Below are 16,395 nucleotides of genomic sequence, written 5' to 3' on the forward strand. Positions count from 1 at the left end.
CTGTAAGGCCGGAACATCATGGTAGAAGGATGTAGTAAAGCAAAGCTTCTTTGTTCATGGCATCCAGTAACTACAGCAGAAGAAGAGTGACTAGCAGAAGATACAAGAAACCAGACAGAGACCATGAGGACTGGCCCCGTTACACACACAGACACACTTAGAAGAGTGATCCACCAATCTCCAGAGTGGATCCTAAAGTCAATCAAGTTGAAATCCCACTTTAACCACCACACAAGGTTTTAACTGCAAAGTAAATGTAAGATACATTGAGTCTGACAGCAGCATCCATGTCTGTGCAGCAGAAGGACCTCAACTGCAGGGGTACCCATTTGTTTCAAGATATATTTATAGGCCATTCACAAGATTGATGTGAATCTAACTGGTCTTGTGAAACTGTAGAGAAACATATTACCAATATCTCAAAGGAAAAGACCATTGAAATCCAATGATGCTGCTTTGTTCTTTGTTACTGGCCTGCTGAGGGGAGATATTCCAAACAAGGAGCCAGTGTCACGTTATTCACTATTGGTCTTCTATGCGAAGGCCTGGCATGTTGGTTAGAGATGAATCAAAGATTCTTATTTGCTTCTGGCACAATATATATGAAAAATATAACCAAGCACTATAAGATACTAATTGCATGATAAACAATGGTCATTGCATTGATATTTATGATTGTGTCCTTCATCAAACTAGACTTTTGGAGATGAAATATTATGCAAATCTTACTGGCGATCACATGATATTGGTAGATTCTTTCAAAACCTCTCTCTTTAAGCAAAAATTCCAAGAAATTTTTAAAGATTTTAATGTTTTCCAAATGGCATTTAGTGCTACATTTAGTGCTATTTTGGAAGTAAAGGGCTTTTGATAACTAAAAATTGAAGATGCTATTGGTTCATGTGTATGTATCTCTGAATGTGAAGGCACAGTGTGTGCCAGAAAATGAGCTCGTGGTCCTCAAAATGAGTCAATGGAAAATCCGTGGGCTGGATCCCAATCTAGGCGTGGCATCGACTTTGAAGAAGTCAGCACAACTGTCACATCCCCCAGGGAAGCAGCAGTGCCATTCAGTCTTCTTGACCATCTCAACAACTCCAGCCCACTGCGATGACTGTATGTGATTGTCGTTGCCTGAGTTTGGAAGATGCAAATTCAACTCAGGCCCGTGGGTGGTGCATTTGATCGTGAGGCTGCAGCCTTCTTCAGGGCACAGCTTGGAGTATTCTGAGCACAGGAGAGGTGCCCAATAGCTGGAGTGAAAACGCATCCAACTGTTTCAGAAGTATGGACAACACAGTGGAAAAAGCCCTACTTCTTTTAAGTCATCAGGTCCCTTTTCTCTATATCCTCAGTGGTTCTCCAGACCCAGAACTCTTGGGCAGGGTACATTTTTCCAAATGTCACTTATCTTGGTGATATCATAACTCAGTTTTGAAAAGCTGAGCTCTAGGACATGCCCGAATATGAGTATTTCAAGCGTCCTTTGCAGTTCCTACTGGGTAAGTGCTCAAGACATCTCTGCACAAATGCTCCCAGTATCACCTCATCTCAGCCTGAAGCATGGGGACAGTTAGGCTCAGTTTTCTTTTGTCCATGTGCATTCACTTCAGACATACAGTGACCCATATACCTGAGGAGGCGTGAAGGGAGCATCCACCCAACTGACAGCAGGAGCCTTTTCAGGTGGTCACAGGTCACTTGAAAAGAATGGTTACCTCCAGTGCCTCTTAAACTGAGCCTGTGACCAGGAAACTGAAGAAAACAATGTTAGTTTGCATAGTTGCTTTTTTATTTGGCACCATTCATTTCATTTTTTGCATATTTAATTTTGTACGTTAAAAAAAAGTTTATATAAACCCAGACAAAGTAATATGAGGCCTGTAGGCATATGAGAAAAACATTATTAGTTTTGTTTGGACACCAAATTTTAAGTTGGCTTATCATCCACCAGGACAACGCAAGTTAGTAATTTGGGGAGAAAATGTTAATACTGATCAAATTCATAAATTAAATTGAATAAAGTTGGATCAATTAGCACAATGATGGAATAATCATAAAGAGGCTTTATAAGGTGCATCAAAGCCACAAATTCAAATGCTTATCATGCTACAAATATACTGCAAATAATGTTTCTTGTACAGGAAAAGTGAATGGCTAAAACCAAACAAAAGCAGAAATATTAGAAATCTTACCTTTATTTCTTCTGAAATATGATATATTAATATGACAAAATATATACCTTGCAATTCCATGTCTGAAATTCAAAGTAAGACAAAATACGTATTTAATTATGTTTCCTTTATAACTCATTTTTCAATAGGAACTGGAAATCTTAACAACTTTGCACCAAGATGTCATTGTTATTTCCCAATTATTTGCATGGCAAGGTTGAAGAATTCATCCTTGAATTTTTCATCTGGAGTAATGGTTTCCTAATGGGAAACAGCTGTTCATAAATATGAGTGCTATCCAAATATGTATGAGAAAGTGATTGTGTGTTGGAGGAGTGTATTTTAATTTCTCCAGAGGTACTAGTAAAAATCTATTATTTCAATGCTGTCACACCTAATTTTGATCCCATTACACTGAATATCAATTAATTCAATTTTAGTTCTTTATTTTGCTATCAATTATCAACAATGATTATGTAATATAAATTCATTTCTACAAAATCAAAACTAAATAAAAATTCACTGGATTTTAGTCTGGAGTTCCACAGCATTTGAATGCAGTAAGCCCTTCATTATATTTTCTGGAAACCAATTTCTATACAATGAAATTATGTTTTATTTTTAGCAAACATTATTTAAAAGATAACTTAAAATAGGAGTTGTTGACTGAACCATCTAATTGTAAAAGTAACCGAATAATTGAAAGAGATTTATTCAAGATTATGTTGTTTATGCCAGGCATGGTGGTGGACGCCTATAATCCCGGCACTTGGGAGGCTGAGGCAGGAGGACCCCTGTGAGTTCAAGACCAGCCTGGGCTACATAGTGAGTTCCAGGTCAGTCTCAACTACAGAGTGAGACCCTGTCTCAAAAAACAAACAAACAAACAAAAAAAGACTACGCTGTTTATATTAACTAAAAATTCTAAATGTTTGAGTAGTGTTTGGTGAAAGGTATAGATTTTTCTGTTGGAAGAAATGAACAAGCCATTTTCTCTAGTTGAGTCAAGATCAAGATTCCTAAACTTCACTTAGTAGTATATACAATTCCCTTGTGCACTGATTAGTCAAGCAAAGCAAAAATGATTTCCTGAGTGATTTATGTCATTAACGGACCAGTCCTAATGTATTCTATAGTAGTATTTTATCTTGAAGAAGTGTTTGAAAGAAATAAACTTATTTGAGTACCATAGTCTTGAAAGATATTGCCACGTCGATTTAAATTCCATAACAAGTCAGTTGTAGTTTCTTACTGGAAGATAATCTGTATCTTGCTCACTCATTTTAACTAATACATAAGTAAACATTTCTCAACAGATAAAATGTATTTCATTGCTTCCTGTTGTATTTCTCAGAAGCTCCATGCCTGTACTATTCACTAATTTATACCACAAGAGAAATATGCGTGACTATGCTGTAATTTTAATATCAAATTTCTAATTAGCTGCAATTGGATTATACTTTTACCATACATTGTTGTATCAATCTCCAGCTACATGGTACCGATCTGAGCAACAGTACTTGGACCCAGATGTTTATCTGCAGATGCTTGCTAAATTTATTTTCTGCTGCGTTCAAAGACCTTTGATTTTAAATTTAAGATCTTTACAAAATGTTGAGCTTTTGGGTATAATTAATAACTAAATAAAGCTTGTATATAATTAATAGCTAAATTGATAATATAATGGTAAGAGCAGGCAGAATAAAGAGAGGTAGAAAGGAAACAACGAAACTATGATTCTAAGTCATGACCAAAGTTACTAAATGTCATCCAAATCTATACTCTGTACCTTACTTCCTAGGCTTGATTATACACCGTACACTTGCTTATAATCCTTTAACTGGCTTGTTTTCTCTCTTCTAGGCTCATCCTACCCAGATCTTGAAAGATACTGTAGGTCTATAAATGAACCTAGTTGACAAAGTAAAAGGTAGTAGCCGGATCTTAAAATGAAGAAAGAGATGCAAGAAGTTCAAAGGATGTTTTAGGCAAAATATCTTAGATCATCTATCTTCATGGATGCCCCCAAGACCATCAATGTACCACCTTCCCCAGACCTCAGTGTGCATTTTTCTTGAGCACCTGCACTTTTATTTTCTGAGCTATTTGGTTCCTCATGATTTTCCAATATGAATTCTCCCCTAAAATTGTCACATGTTCTAATTTTCAGTAACAATCGAGAAAATAAGATTTTGGTGCATAATTTATCAATTTTTCATACTTAAAATAATTCAAATTTTTAAAATAAAAATATACAACTTTATAAGAAGACAAATAATCCATCTTATTTTACTATATAACCACAGGTCAGTAATTTTTAACCCTGGGCTGGATGCACTGAAATTTGTCTTAATTATTATATCTTGGCCTTTTAAAGGATGATTGTGAGAAAATAAATTTTTAAACTTTCCTTCCTGAGCAGATTTGTCTTCTGCAAATTTCATAAACTAAATAAAACTAAATATAAAGGATGGTAGCTATGCAGCAATTTGAAAAAAATAAGGTGACTTTTCAAACTTCTAATGCGGGACTTATTATCATTTGCACGCATAAAGGACATCTTTATTTTTCTAAATCAGGCTGCTAAGAATGATATTCAATAATAGGAGAATCATTCCATTCTTCATTTACAAGTGAATTAGCATAACAAAGCCGTTTAATTTGAGCACTCACAAAGCTCTGATTAATACATTAATCCTTATATTTTATAGTGGGACGTATTTTTGCAAATAATTTGTATAAGAAAACTCTTCTCACTCTTTTTGCTTTAAAAATCTTAACTCTTCCTATCCTGCCATTTCAGTAAAGTAAGATTTCCATGCTACCATTTCTTTCTTTCTTTTTTCCATTGAGTTATTGGTGCATCTTAGGTAAACAGCACAGTTACACTCATCACTGGGATCTTGTACCTTTACACGATGCATCTTGGTTCTTATTTTTTCCCCATACCCCTGGCCTCCCTCCACCCTTCCCTATTTACAAAGACTTTGTTTTCACTTTTTCCTTTTCTCATATTTTTTTCTTTTCCCTTCTTTCTTTTCCCCTACCCTTCCCTCTTCCCCTACTCCTTTAGCCCCTTTCTTCTTATTTTACATTATCAAGTATACAATTTGAACCTTATTAACACTTTTAGTTTTTCACACCAGAGAAACTATTCAGTATTTATACATGTGTGTCCTATTTATTTCACTTGAAATTATGGAGAAAATAGCATCCATTTTCCTATAAATTATTCTAGTTTCTCATTCTTTATGGCTGATTAGCACTCCATTTTATAGAAAAACCACATCTTCTTAGCCAGGGATTTAGCTCAGTGGTTCTGTTGCCTGCCTCATACTGCCATTTCTTGAGTAGAGTTTAAGCTTTTGGAGAGGGACCGAGTATTGAAAGACTCCCAGGTGGGGAGACATACAAGGTCTTTTCCTCTCTTTAGAGGCTTCTGGACGGTGTTTCTCATGGCCGTTGTTTCAGTAAATGCTCATGTCTGATATTACCTGTTTTTGTTCTCACAGCCAACCCTGAACTAATTACTTTCTTCTCAGTTCTTTGCTGGGTCAGTTCCAAACTCTCTTTAATAATTCCTATATTTTTCCTTTTAATATGCTTAAAGAATTCAATAATATTTCATTAGCTGTGTGGGCACACAGGATATCAAGAAGACCTAAGTTCTTGTTGGTTAATGTGTGAGTTAGTAGTCAAGCCCTTCTGCTTTGGAAAATGGCAATGTTTGGAATAGAAGTTTAAGAACTTTACCCAATACTGATGCCTTTACATCCATACTGTTACTAACAAATAATTTGACTTATTTAATGTTCATCTTTACACTTTAGATCATCTTCACACGTATCATTTAGAAGTCACAAAACGGGGTAAGCAAAAATTGTCAATTCTTATAATTTCTTTAACTCTGAGATCCTGTCTGACTGCCTTACCAGGAAATCCAGCCTCCATTGTTATGCTACTGCTTTTCTTTCCCTAGAGTCATAAAATCATTGAAAAAACTTGACTAGATAAGAAAGAATTATTAAAAAAAAACAAACCTCTACTCATCAGATCTTCAGTGACATGCTATTTTTCTAAGTCCACATGGCTATTTCATATGAATCAGAGAACAGCACCCCAGTGCAGACAAAGGGAATCTTTTCTGGGTATGGTTATGCCGTGGGTACAGCAGCCAGTCCTCTGGCTGACCTTGTGATGGTTGAAGTGTACCCAGGACAAAGATCCTCTAAACCCCATGCCCTACTCCCACTCAACTCACTCTAGAAATAGCAGTTTTCCAAACCTAAACCTCTTCATGAAAGATACCTACTAACATTTGGTTGCTCAAATTCACATTTAATTGAGAAAATTACAGGGTTTCAAGTTCTGGAATTAGAATTGGCACCATCTGATTAATTTCTGCCTGCTGTCGATTTTTTATGTTTGGATAAAATTTCTAATCTCATGGCTGTCAGTCAATACTGTATACTATGGCCATGTAAATGTACAATTGCCCATGTGGAATATTATTTTCAAGTGCTTATAAATTCTGCTATAATTAGTAAAATGAGCAAAATTCAAATGTATTTTAAAACAATGAATGAATACTGAAGAAAGTATGCATTTTAAAAAAATCAGTGAATGGTGAAAGTCAAGTTACTATGTTGGGAGAAAAATTTGTCTGGAAATTTTTTGAAACTTAAAATTAGTGTCCAAGCAGGTCAGGAAGACCAATGCTTCTGCTGCAAAAACTTTTTAAAAAGCCAGAAAAATTACAAAATAAAATTAAATTTTAAAGACATCAAAGAACTGTGAAAACAATGATGATTTGGCAAATTATAATTATTGAGAAGGATGAATCACTCTGAGTGACTTGATGATCAAAGGTGGTTATTTGCTGATTCTGAGGTTAGATTAAGGGTCAACTTGGATTGGGCAGAACCGGGGAAGTTAGACTGCTATCTAAAACTGGAACATTGAACCTGGCACTTAAGAAAAGTCAATACAGGGAAATTTGCTATGTTCTCTTGCAGTGTCATAGGCTGGATGTCTCAGCCGAACATCTCCTCAAGACAGAGTGAAACTCCCTCAGTCTTTCAATGCTCAAGAAATAAAAACACTGAAAGGAGGGAAGGTGAGTTTCAGTATGTGCTTGGGAATACACACATAACATTCTCTGAATTTTCAAAGCTTCCTAAGGCAAGAGGCTACAGATGCAGGTGAAAACCTTTGAAGATGCGAATAACATTCCTGGTGTCATTGTAAGCCTCAGGAGACAAATACTCTGAAGCGATTTTTCCCTATAAATGGAAAAATAAAAAGCAGATGAAGAAGAAGTTTCACCAAACCTACCTGCCAGCCTTCTAACAACACAATCTGATTGGACTGGAGTCTCCCCTATCCTATCTGCCTAACCATGAAAGGATGATACCCTCTCAGGTAGAGGACACTTCCATTTGAGTGCTCTGACCTTCTTGTAATCACAAAGTCTTGTACAAAATATAAAGAATACAATTAGCAGGAGACAGGTCACATGCAATGTGTCAGTCAATAGCTCCGTTTCAGCCAATGAATACATTCTGAGTTGCACGTTATTGAGATTTGCACACTGTGTGAATATTATGGAGTGTACTTGCAGAAAGGTAAGATGGCTGACTGCATAGGGTAATATAATTACGGGGCCACCATTGTACGTGGAGACCTTAACATTGCTATGTGGTATATGACTAGTCAACAAAGGCTGTAAAAGAGCTATAATTAAAGTGTTCAAAACTTGAGAAGAAGATAAATAATATGTAAGGAGAGATTGGCAAGTTCACTCTTGGGGTCATTTGCTTCAGCTTTATTGGGTGAAAGAGCAGGGACGGCGTCAGCAAGAGTGAGACAAAGAGAAATAGGAGGAGGACATGCTGTGAGCTTCTCTTGCAAAGGCCTCTGAATCATACCCTGAGCAACCTCTATGCATATACCCACACTCTGCAACTTTGCCCTTTAGACTTTTCCCCTAGTGAACGTCTATAGAAACCATCCCCTGAGGTGCCTTCATATCTGGACCAACTTCCAGACTGGCATCACCTTGGTTCCACGCAGCCCTGGCTTCCCCTTCCTCTTAGATTTGACCACAGGAGGCTTCTCAAGGACAATGTTCGTTCATGTGTTTGTCATTATTTTTGCTCCGTACTCTTGGAAGTTTTTATGTTTTGTTTCGTTATGATTTGGGTTTTGGTTTATGATGAGAAATCCAGTGTGCCACTCATTATGCCACAGAGCCACCTCCCCCTGGTAATTTTTTAGACTTACTTTATTTTTGTGGCAATCACCATCCTTCTCAGTGAGATTTAATTTCAATGTAATTTAAATTTTAGCTTCCTCTAGTGCACCAGTTCCACTTGTAAGAACCATTCGGATCTAGTGGTTGTGGAGAGTTCTTCCCGCTGAGACTCCGGGGCTTCTCCATTCCCCATTAGTCCCCTCAGCCTGCCCACATCGGAGAACGTCTGGCTGACGGGTCTGAACAGTTTGCATTGTGACACCAAGTCTTAGAAAAGAGCCCTCACAGGAAAGGGTGATTCAACATGTCTTCAGGTACTGTAGCTACCCAGGAGCCCCTAAGATTTCATTTTCTCCTTTAAATGAGAGATAGGGATATAATGGCCTGTCTTCAGAGTAATCCCTTCAAAGCTTGCTTCTTACTCATTTGATTCCCCTATTTTAAGTCCATTAAAGCACCCATTCCAGCTCTGGCAGAAGTGAATTAAACTCATTTTCTTTAAACTTATAATATGGCCACTATCATAGCCCTCTTGGGAGATTTCAAAATGTTTTTCATATTAGTTATTCTACACTGCATCTAACTTACTGCCTCAAGTGTCTTAGAGCAAGTTGTAATTTCTAAATAATACTTTTTCAAATATTTTCTCCCAAAAGATTCCCAAATAATTTCTATTTGTCCTTTGAAGGCCAACTCAATCATTCTTTGCTCCAGGAAGCCTTTAGCTGCCCTCTATCCCCAACATACTAACATGGAATTCTTTATTCATTGCTACCACAGCATCTATTATACTGTTTATCACTTTTGGTTTATTGTCTATGTTTGAAGAAGCTTAGAAGATCTTTGCATTTGGGGATTACATCTTCTTTGAATTATCTGTGCTTAGTACAGTTAACTGTCACACAAGAACAGATATTGAATAGATATTAAATAGAATTAAATAGATATTGAGTAAATGAACAAATAAAAAGGAAATAGTTATATTGCTCTAAACTCTGAATATATAAAGATGGACAAATTCTCTTCACAGATTTCATGAACAAAGATCAATCTCAAAGCATCCAATCCTTTCTATGTCCAATTTTTCTGAAATTATACAGACTTATCATACTGCCTTCCAAAATTCTGTCTTCCTCATAAAAAGATTCTACCAGAATTCATACCTTTTTTTCCTCACTATTGAGTTGGTCTGATAACATAAATATAAGCCAAATATAATGTCCCTTGATCTTTCTCTTTCCCAATTTAGAGCCTGTCTTTGGGCTTCCAAAGAACAGAGTCGGAGGATAATGGGTTTGATTGATACAGGAATGCTTTGCTTTCACTATCAATAACTTTGAGAGAGTAAAGGGAAGCAAGCTCAGGCACAAGGTAATGTTAAGTGAGTCACAGTGAAAATATGAGTTCAGCTCTTCACACAGGGCACTCTGAAGTTCCAGGAGACCCTTCAGAGGGTCTCGAATTAAGGCAAAGTACTGCAGACTCTATTTCTACACTATCCAGTCCACTGGCTTCTACCTATCCTTCTTTAAAGTATCTTTCTTTTTTTTAGTACTAGAGATGGGGATCGAACTTGGGTCCTTGTACTTGCAAGGCAGGCCGCAGAACCCAGGAGCCAAATCCCCAGCCCCTGGCCTCTACCTATCCTGGAGGAGGGGATATGATCTTAGCTGAGGAAGCTTCTACTAATGGAGACCAATTTCTAAAATCCCATGCAGCTGTGAACTCTCAGCATTCCATTTCCCACTCAGACAAGGGATGAATACATCAATCCAGAAGGAAGATTTGGATGAAAACCACAGCATCAATCTGTTACGATCCTTAGACTGACATACCTCCTAGCGTATTCAACCACCTTGTGAGATGCTCTTCAATAATCTGGGTTGATTTCTTATCCTGAGGAGACTTAAAAAGAGAAGGTCAAGAGAATGAACTACAGCTCATGCAGTTGTTGCTGGCTTCAAAGTTGGAAGTGGCTTTCATTTTCTCTCCTTTCTACATTCTAATTTCTGATTCCTTTTACCCTTGATTAAAACCCATGTCAATCAAGTGAACCACAAAGACCTTTATCCTTGCAAGGTCAGAAATCTTGGTTGTAGAGTCATTTTCTGTGAGATCAAAGTCTTACCATTTCTCCATATTTACTTTAGAAATCTTAATGAATATGATGGTTAAAAGTTAATACTTCCTCTCCCAATTTATTTACTTACTTCTTTTCCAAGGGTAGCTATCATCCTAAATTTGAGATTTTACAACATCTTAAATATTTTCTACTCCATTTGTATATGTAAGTATTAGTTTGACATGTGTACTCAAAGCATACAAGAAATCAGAATTCAGAACAAATGTTTGCATCAATAAGAAAAATGGCAAACTACTCAAAAGGAAAGGAAGGAAAAGGAAAAAGTTTAAGTCACAGAAAAATGAACTCAAATCACCAATCAACTTATTAGAAATGCACTAAGTATTATTTGAGGAATCACATGTTCAAAAGTACAATAAGATTTCATTTTTTATATATATATATATATTGGGTTATCAAAAATTAGTGAGTCCCCTATAACTTTTTCTATCTCTTCTTCCCACTGACATATTTAGACTGTGAATACTTGGATGTTTCCCGACATTCTTCTGCAAATAAAAGCCTATTTTCCCTGAAATAATGCTACTCTGAGGAAAAGAAACAAAATCCTTGCCATCTTTTCCAGTTTCTGAAATTAAAAAAAATATGAAAAGTCTTTTTAAAAAGCTCAGCCATTTTTTCAAATGATTTTCTTCTTGTATGTTGCCCATATCAATCTCTTTATGATTTAATAACTCATAAAACACTTTAACTTATAGTATCATATAAGTTGATAAGCAGTTACCATGGCCTTTTAAATATAACAGTTGTGTACATTGCTCATTATATTTTATACTGAAGGAAGGGTAATAATGAAAATAGCATTTGATTAATTTTTTCTCGCTTTTGCTTTAAAGATTAATGTACTATTCTTCATTTAATATCATATTATATCCAGGAAATATCCCCTACTCTTTATTATTTGAAATGGGGATGTAAGTAGAACTAAAATGTTGCTTGGATTTATGAGATTTTTCCAGTGAGCACAAGGCAATTCAGATGAACTTAAGAGTCTGCAGGTGAGTATTATCTGTGGTACAATCTGCCTTCGGTGTTTCTTCCAAAAATCATAACATTTAAAAGACTGAAAAATTTTTTTAATTTAATGATAAAGGTGCCTAGCAGTTTGAGCTGCATCCAAATAATTGTTATCTACAAATATTAAACTTGCCCAAAATTGGTTGGCTTATACGAGACTGACCTTAAAATCCAGCATCCACCTTTGTAAGAAAGCCAGTACCACCTCAGGGTTTGTATTACCTATTTTAAGCCTCATATGTAGGGCTTTGTTTCCTTGTCTACTGCATCCAGATCAACAGCAGGGCACCTGTTTTTGTCTTAATAATCCAGTCAGCCTCATCTCCTCTAATACTGACCTCTGCTCAACTAACCATAGCTGCTTATAAGATTCTTTTCAGCTGTACCATTACTGCCTTACGGTATAAATTAAAACAACCATTTTCTCTAACCCCTCTAAATTAATATGAATTGATAGTCAAAATGTCAAATAAATGAGAAATAGAGCTATCTAAATTTAGGGATGGAGGAAAGAGTTCACCAAGTTACAAGTTTAAAGCAAAAGCCCAAATTTTAGAATTAGTTTATTGATCCCTGTCACAGTCTATAAAAATAAAATAAAATAAAATGTATCATTAGTATTTAAGGTATTTTTCCTTCACATCAGTGAGGCAAAATTCTTAAATTCTGTAACTATTTGCCTATTTAGCATGCATGGCAAGAAGGATGATTTCTTCTGAAACACTGTTGTTTTACAATTTTTCTTTTCTTAAGGAATTATTTTTTCTGTTTAATTTTGGAAATTAATGTTTCAAGCAGTTTTGTGTTTTTAAAAAATGTATAGTTTGAATTATTGACTTAAAGATAAAATACTGTACCATCAAATTACCTGTGTTTGTAAATAAAATAGCTGAAGACATTAAACGCTCTCTTTTTATTTATTTGAGTATAGACTGATATATTTATTATAAGCTAGATATTTTATTTATTTTTTGTCAAGCTTCAAATTGCATCATTTTGAATCTATATGTTATAGGTGGAAAAATTAAACAATATCTTGCTGAAATTCCAAAACTTAGATGGTCTTCAGAAATCTAATCTTAGTTATATTTACCAAATTCATGCTTTTTTGACCACTCTGCACTACCCTGTATTTGTCAACTTTCTTGTTTCTGGGACAAGATACTTAACACCTGTAACTGAAAGGAAAAGCTGGGAAGCAAAGCCCAAGGAAGAGTGCTGTTGGAAGAGCACATCCTCCTGAGCTAGGCCTCCACGAACCTCCCTAGACACACCCTGATGTGCACTGCACACATCCCCAACCAGTTCCCAAACCAACCAAGATGACAATTGAGCTGAAACATACTTACACACCTAGTGTCCTCTAAACAGAGAGTAATGTGTGCTCAATGGCATTAGCAGGAAATAAACCTTTGCCTCCTGAGATACTGCACCTTGGGTCCCCTAGAAGTCAAGAGGCAACTCAAACAGTTTATACCCTGACTCTTAAATGGCACTACAAATGGTTCCTATTCACTAATCATCAACATTTTTTTGTTTGTTTTTTGTTTTTTTGAGACAGGGTCTCACCATGTAGTTGAGACTGACCTGGACCTCACTATGTAGCCCAGGCTGGTCTCGAACTCACAGCGATCCTCCTGCCTCGGCCTCCCGGGTGCTGGGATTACAGGTATGTGCCACCATGCCCAGCCATCAACATATTTCTTGACCTTATTCTAATCTGATGATGATTTTTTAGTTACATAGAAATGTTATACTTATAAGATACTGGTAAGTCAGTTGTAAGAGAAAACATAAAGCAAAGCGAACAACTGAAGCGGAATCAGTCTATTTGGCTGAAGATAGCTAGTTCTCCAGAGTGAAAACTTAATTTGGGGTGTGGGGGTTAATACAAATTGGTTTGCTCCGTTCAAGCTCTATTTTTTGTTTGTGTGATTGATTTCATTTGGTCTCCTCCCTGTCATTGAAAACGAGAGTCTTGCTTTCCTCTGTAGATTCTAGAATATATCTGAATATTCCTTTTAATTATTCTTTCACTGCCAGTAGTTTTCTAATCCCATATGCCCAGCTTTTCTGATCTGATTTCCAGCTATTTAACATGAAGAATTCATCAATGACAAGACTGGTCAGGGATGGGACTCATAAAACAAAATATGGAAACTAATAGAAAGACATTGATTCTCTGTCCCGCCCAAAGATAGGCCACAAATTAAGTAATAAAGCACACATTGCCACTCATGACGTTTCATTTCTGTGAGGCTGGAGTCAGCAAAGCATAAACCATAGGCAGATGCATTAATCTTGCAAACTATCTAGATAGGAAATCATATGTTGATAACTTGATCTTTACTGCTACATCACCATACCTGTTATAAAAGTTTGCATTGACAATAAATTAAGCTACAATGCAACCTAGAAAATCAAGAGGAACTTGCAGTTTTGCGAAAAACAAGTATTTATTTTGTTCTTTTAGTTTATTACATCTTGGCACCAGCTTCGTCTCTCTGAGTTCTAATTCTAATGCTTGCATTTATTCATGTAACAATGATGAACAGTGGTTCTTAAATTTAGCACTGTCCAATCCACATTTCTTTGTAATAATTTAATAATAAGGAGTTTAAATCTCAGAGAAGAAACATCTAGATCTTCAAAGAAATAGCAATTTTTGAGCATTCTCAGTAGACACTGTTGTTTTTATCAAGGAGATAAATAAAGGGTTGGGGGTGGATAGACTTCCAACCAGAAAAAATTATATACATAACAGTACAGTGTGATAAAACAGCAAATTGGCAGAGTGACAAATATTTCAATATGAGAGCAGCTTTGGGTAACAGAAAGATAAGTATCTGAAAATAAATGCAAAAGACCTAAAATGAAGGGAGATTTTAGCTCTGATATTAAAAGTAAAATATATCCTAGCGAGGATGGGAGATACCTAAATTTCTCAACCCAGGAAGGGAATTCATGGAGGCTCTAAAGTCTGTATTTCCGAGCCAATCTCTCTGCACTCAAATATTAGATCTGCCCCTGTAGCAGTGTGATCTTAGGGAAATCATGTAGCATCTCTGCGATCAGCTTTCTCACAGGCCAAAGGAAGGAAATGGAGTACATGGCTGTTGTGTGGATTATGGATATTGAATCAAATATCTAAAGTACTTTAAGCAGTTCCTGATATATAGTCAGTGCTAAAAATTTTGCTATTGTGGCTCTTGTCATTATCTACCATTTGAGTCACTTATCAATCATGCGGAGCGTTAATGCCTTTCCATGTGCATGACACTGGAACACTCACACTCTAAGAATAAAGAGAAGAGCAAGACGAGCATGTGCCCTCCAAGTTCTTAGGAAACGTAAGCTGTGTTGTGACAATGGCAGAATTCAGGCAAAAACGAGGGACTTCTTGGAGGAAAAAAAAACAACAATTATTCTTCTCAGGTGGGGAAGACAGTTCCTTTGACATGTCTTAAAAATCTGTACAATCCTCCCAGAAAGCCAGGTGGATAGGAGAGAATATCAGGGCACAAAGTGTAGTGGTGTCCTAGAAGAACTTGACTGGTTTCATAACTTGAAAACTGAGTACAACTGGTGCTTCTTAACCAAAGCTAGAGAGGTTTACCACTCAAAGGTTCAACCAATCCCGAAGAAAAAAATTTACCTTGAGGGCTCCTGAAATCCATTCTTCCTGGATGCCAAGGGACAAGTGACGCAAGATTCTAGTTCTGGGTGTAAAAGGGAGTCAATGAAAATGTTATCCAAAAGTAGGCAGGCACAAAATTCTTAAGGGATTTTAAAAATCAACAGATAAGGTATATTTATCCTTAGGCTTAGAAATATTTTTAAAAATTTTAAGAAGGGCCGTGGCAAGACCATTGCAAAGTTGTGTGTGTGTATTTAAATAGTGCACGTTTGATTATAGAAGGTTATGTCAAAAATTCAAATGAAATTGCAGCATGTTTTTGTGTGTTGAGTCAAAAATACCCATGGAGAATTACTCAAATAGTCAAATTATATCAGTTACTCAGTGACACAAACCCTGTGCATAAGTACTGAAAATAATCACCTCTGTCATTTGATTTTAATCTTATAAACAGGATGACAGACAAGGAAAACACATATGAGAAGTAGAGAGAAGAGAAAGGAAGAAAATGGAAAGAGGAGATATAGGGAGAGGGAAAAGGAAGAAAAGCAAGAAAAAGAAACAAAATCAAAATAGGTGTTCTATGTTAATATGATTGAAATAAAAAACTTACAAAATGAAATCTTGAACATAGCTGAAATAAAAATTAAAACTTACTGGGCTGGGGATTTAACTCAGTGGTTCTGCCACCTGCCTCGCAAGCACAAGGTGCCGAGTTCAATCCCTGGAGCGGAAATAAATAAATAATTATTGTAGCAGTGTAACTTTCAGCACAATAAGGACGATACTGAAAGACACACAGTAATTCTTCATTACATTTAGATCCTAAGTGATATGTTAATATATTAATATAAAACATTTAGTTTACTTGTAACTCTCACTTTCTGATGGATATGAATAATCAAAATCTACCATTCAGTAACTTAAATTTGACATTTTAGTACATTAATAACAATGAAACTAGTAAAAGTATTGTCAATACTTACACCATTGTCCCTATTCAAAATAAGACCAATCACATTTAAATTCTACCATTTCTCTCTTAAATTCCCTCAACTTCTTGGAAACATATTTTCCTCTCCGTCTTATTCTCCTTTCATACAAACCTCTTCAGCTGATTTTCCGTAGCCCTTAATAGGATATGTCAGAACAGAAGCAGAGAAGTGCCACT

At 36.1% G+C, this 16,395-nt stretch overlaps 1 long non-coding RNA gene across 1 annotated transcript; it reads right to left on the minus strand.

Annotated features, from left to right (window-relative positions):
• Positions 1 to 836: 836 nt before the first annotated feature.
• On the minus strand, positions 837 to 15,918 carry LOC104875725. The gene is made up of 5 exons (XR_784152.1): positions 15,882 to 15,918; positions 15,243 to 15,306; positions 2,243 to 2,257; positions 1,634 to 1,755; positions 837 to 1,253 (listed from the first exon to the last, which is right to left on the minus strand). It is a non-coding gene; the product is annotated as an uncharacterized LOC104875725 (long non-coding RNA).
• Between the last annotated feature and the right edge of the window lie 477 nt (positions 15,919 to 16,395).

Source organism: Fukomys damarensis, unplaced genomic scaffold (assembly GCF_012274545.1).
Source record: "Fukomys damarensis isolate Sample0158 unplaced genomic scaffold, DMR_v1.0_HiC HiC_scaffold_30, whole genome shotgun sequence".
Classification (NCBI taxonomy): domain Eukaryota; kingdom Metazoa; phylum Chordata; class Mammalia; order Rodentia; family Bathyergidae; genus Fukomys; species Fukomys damarensis.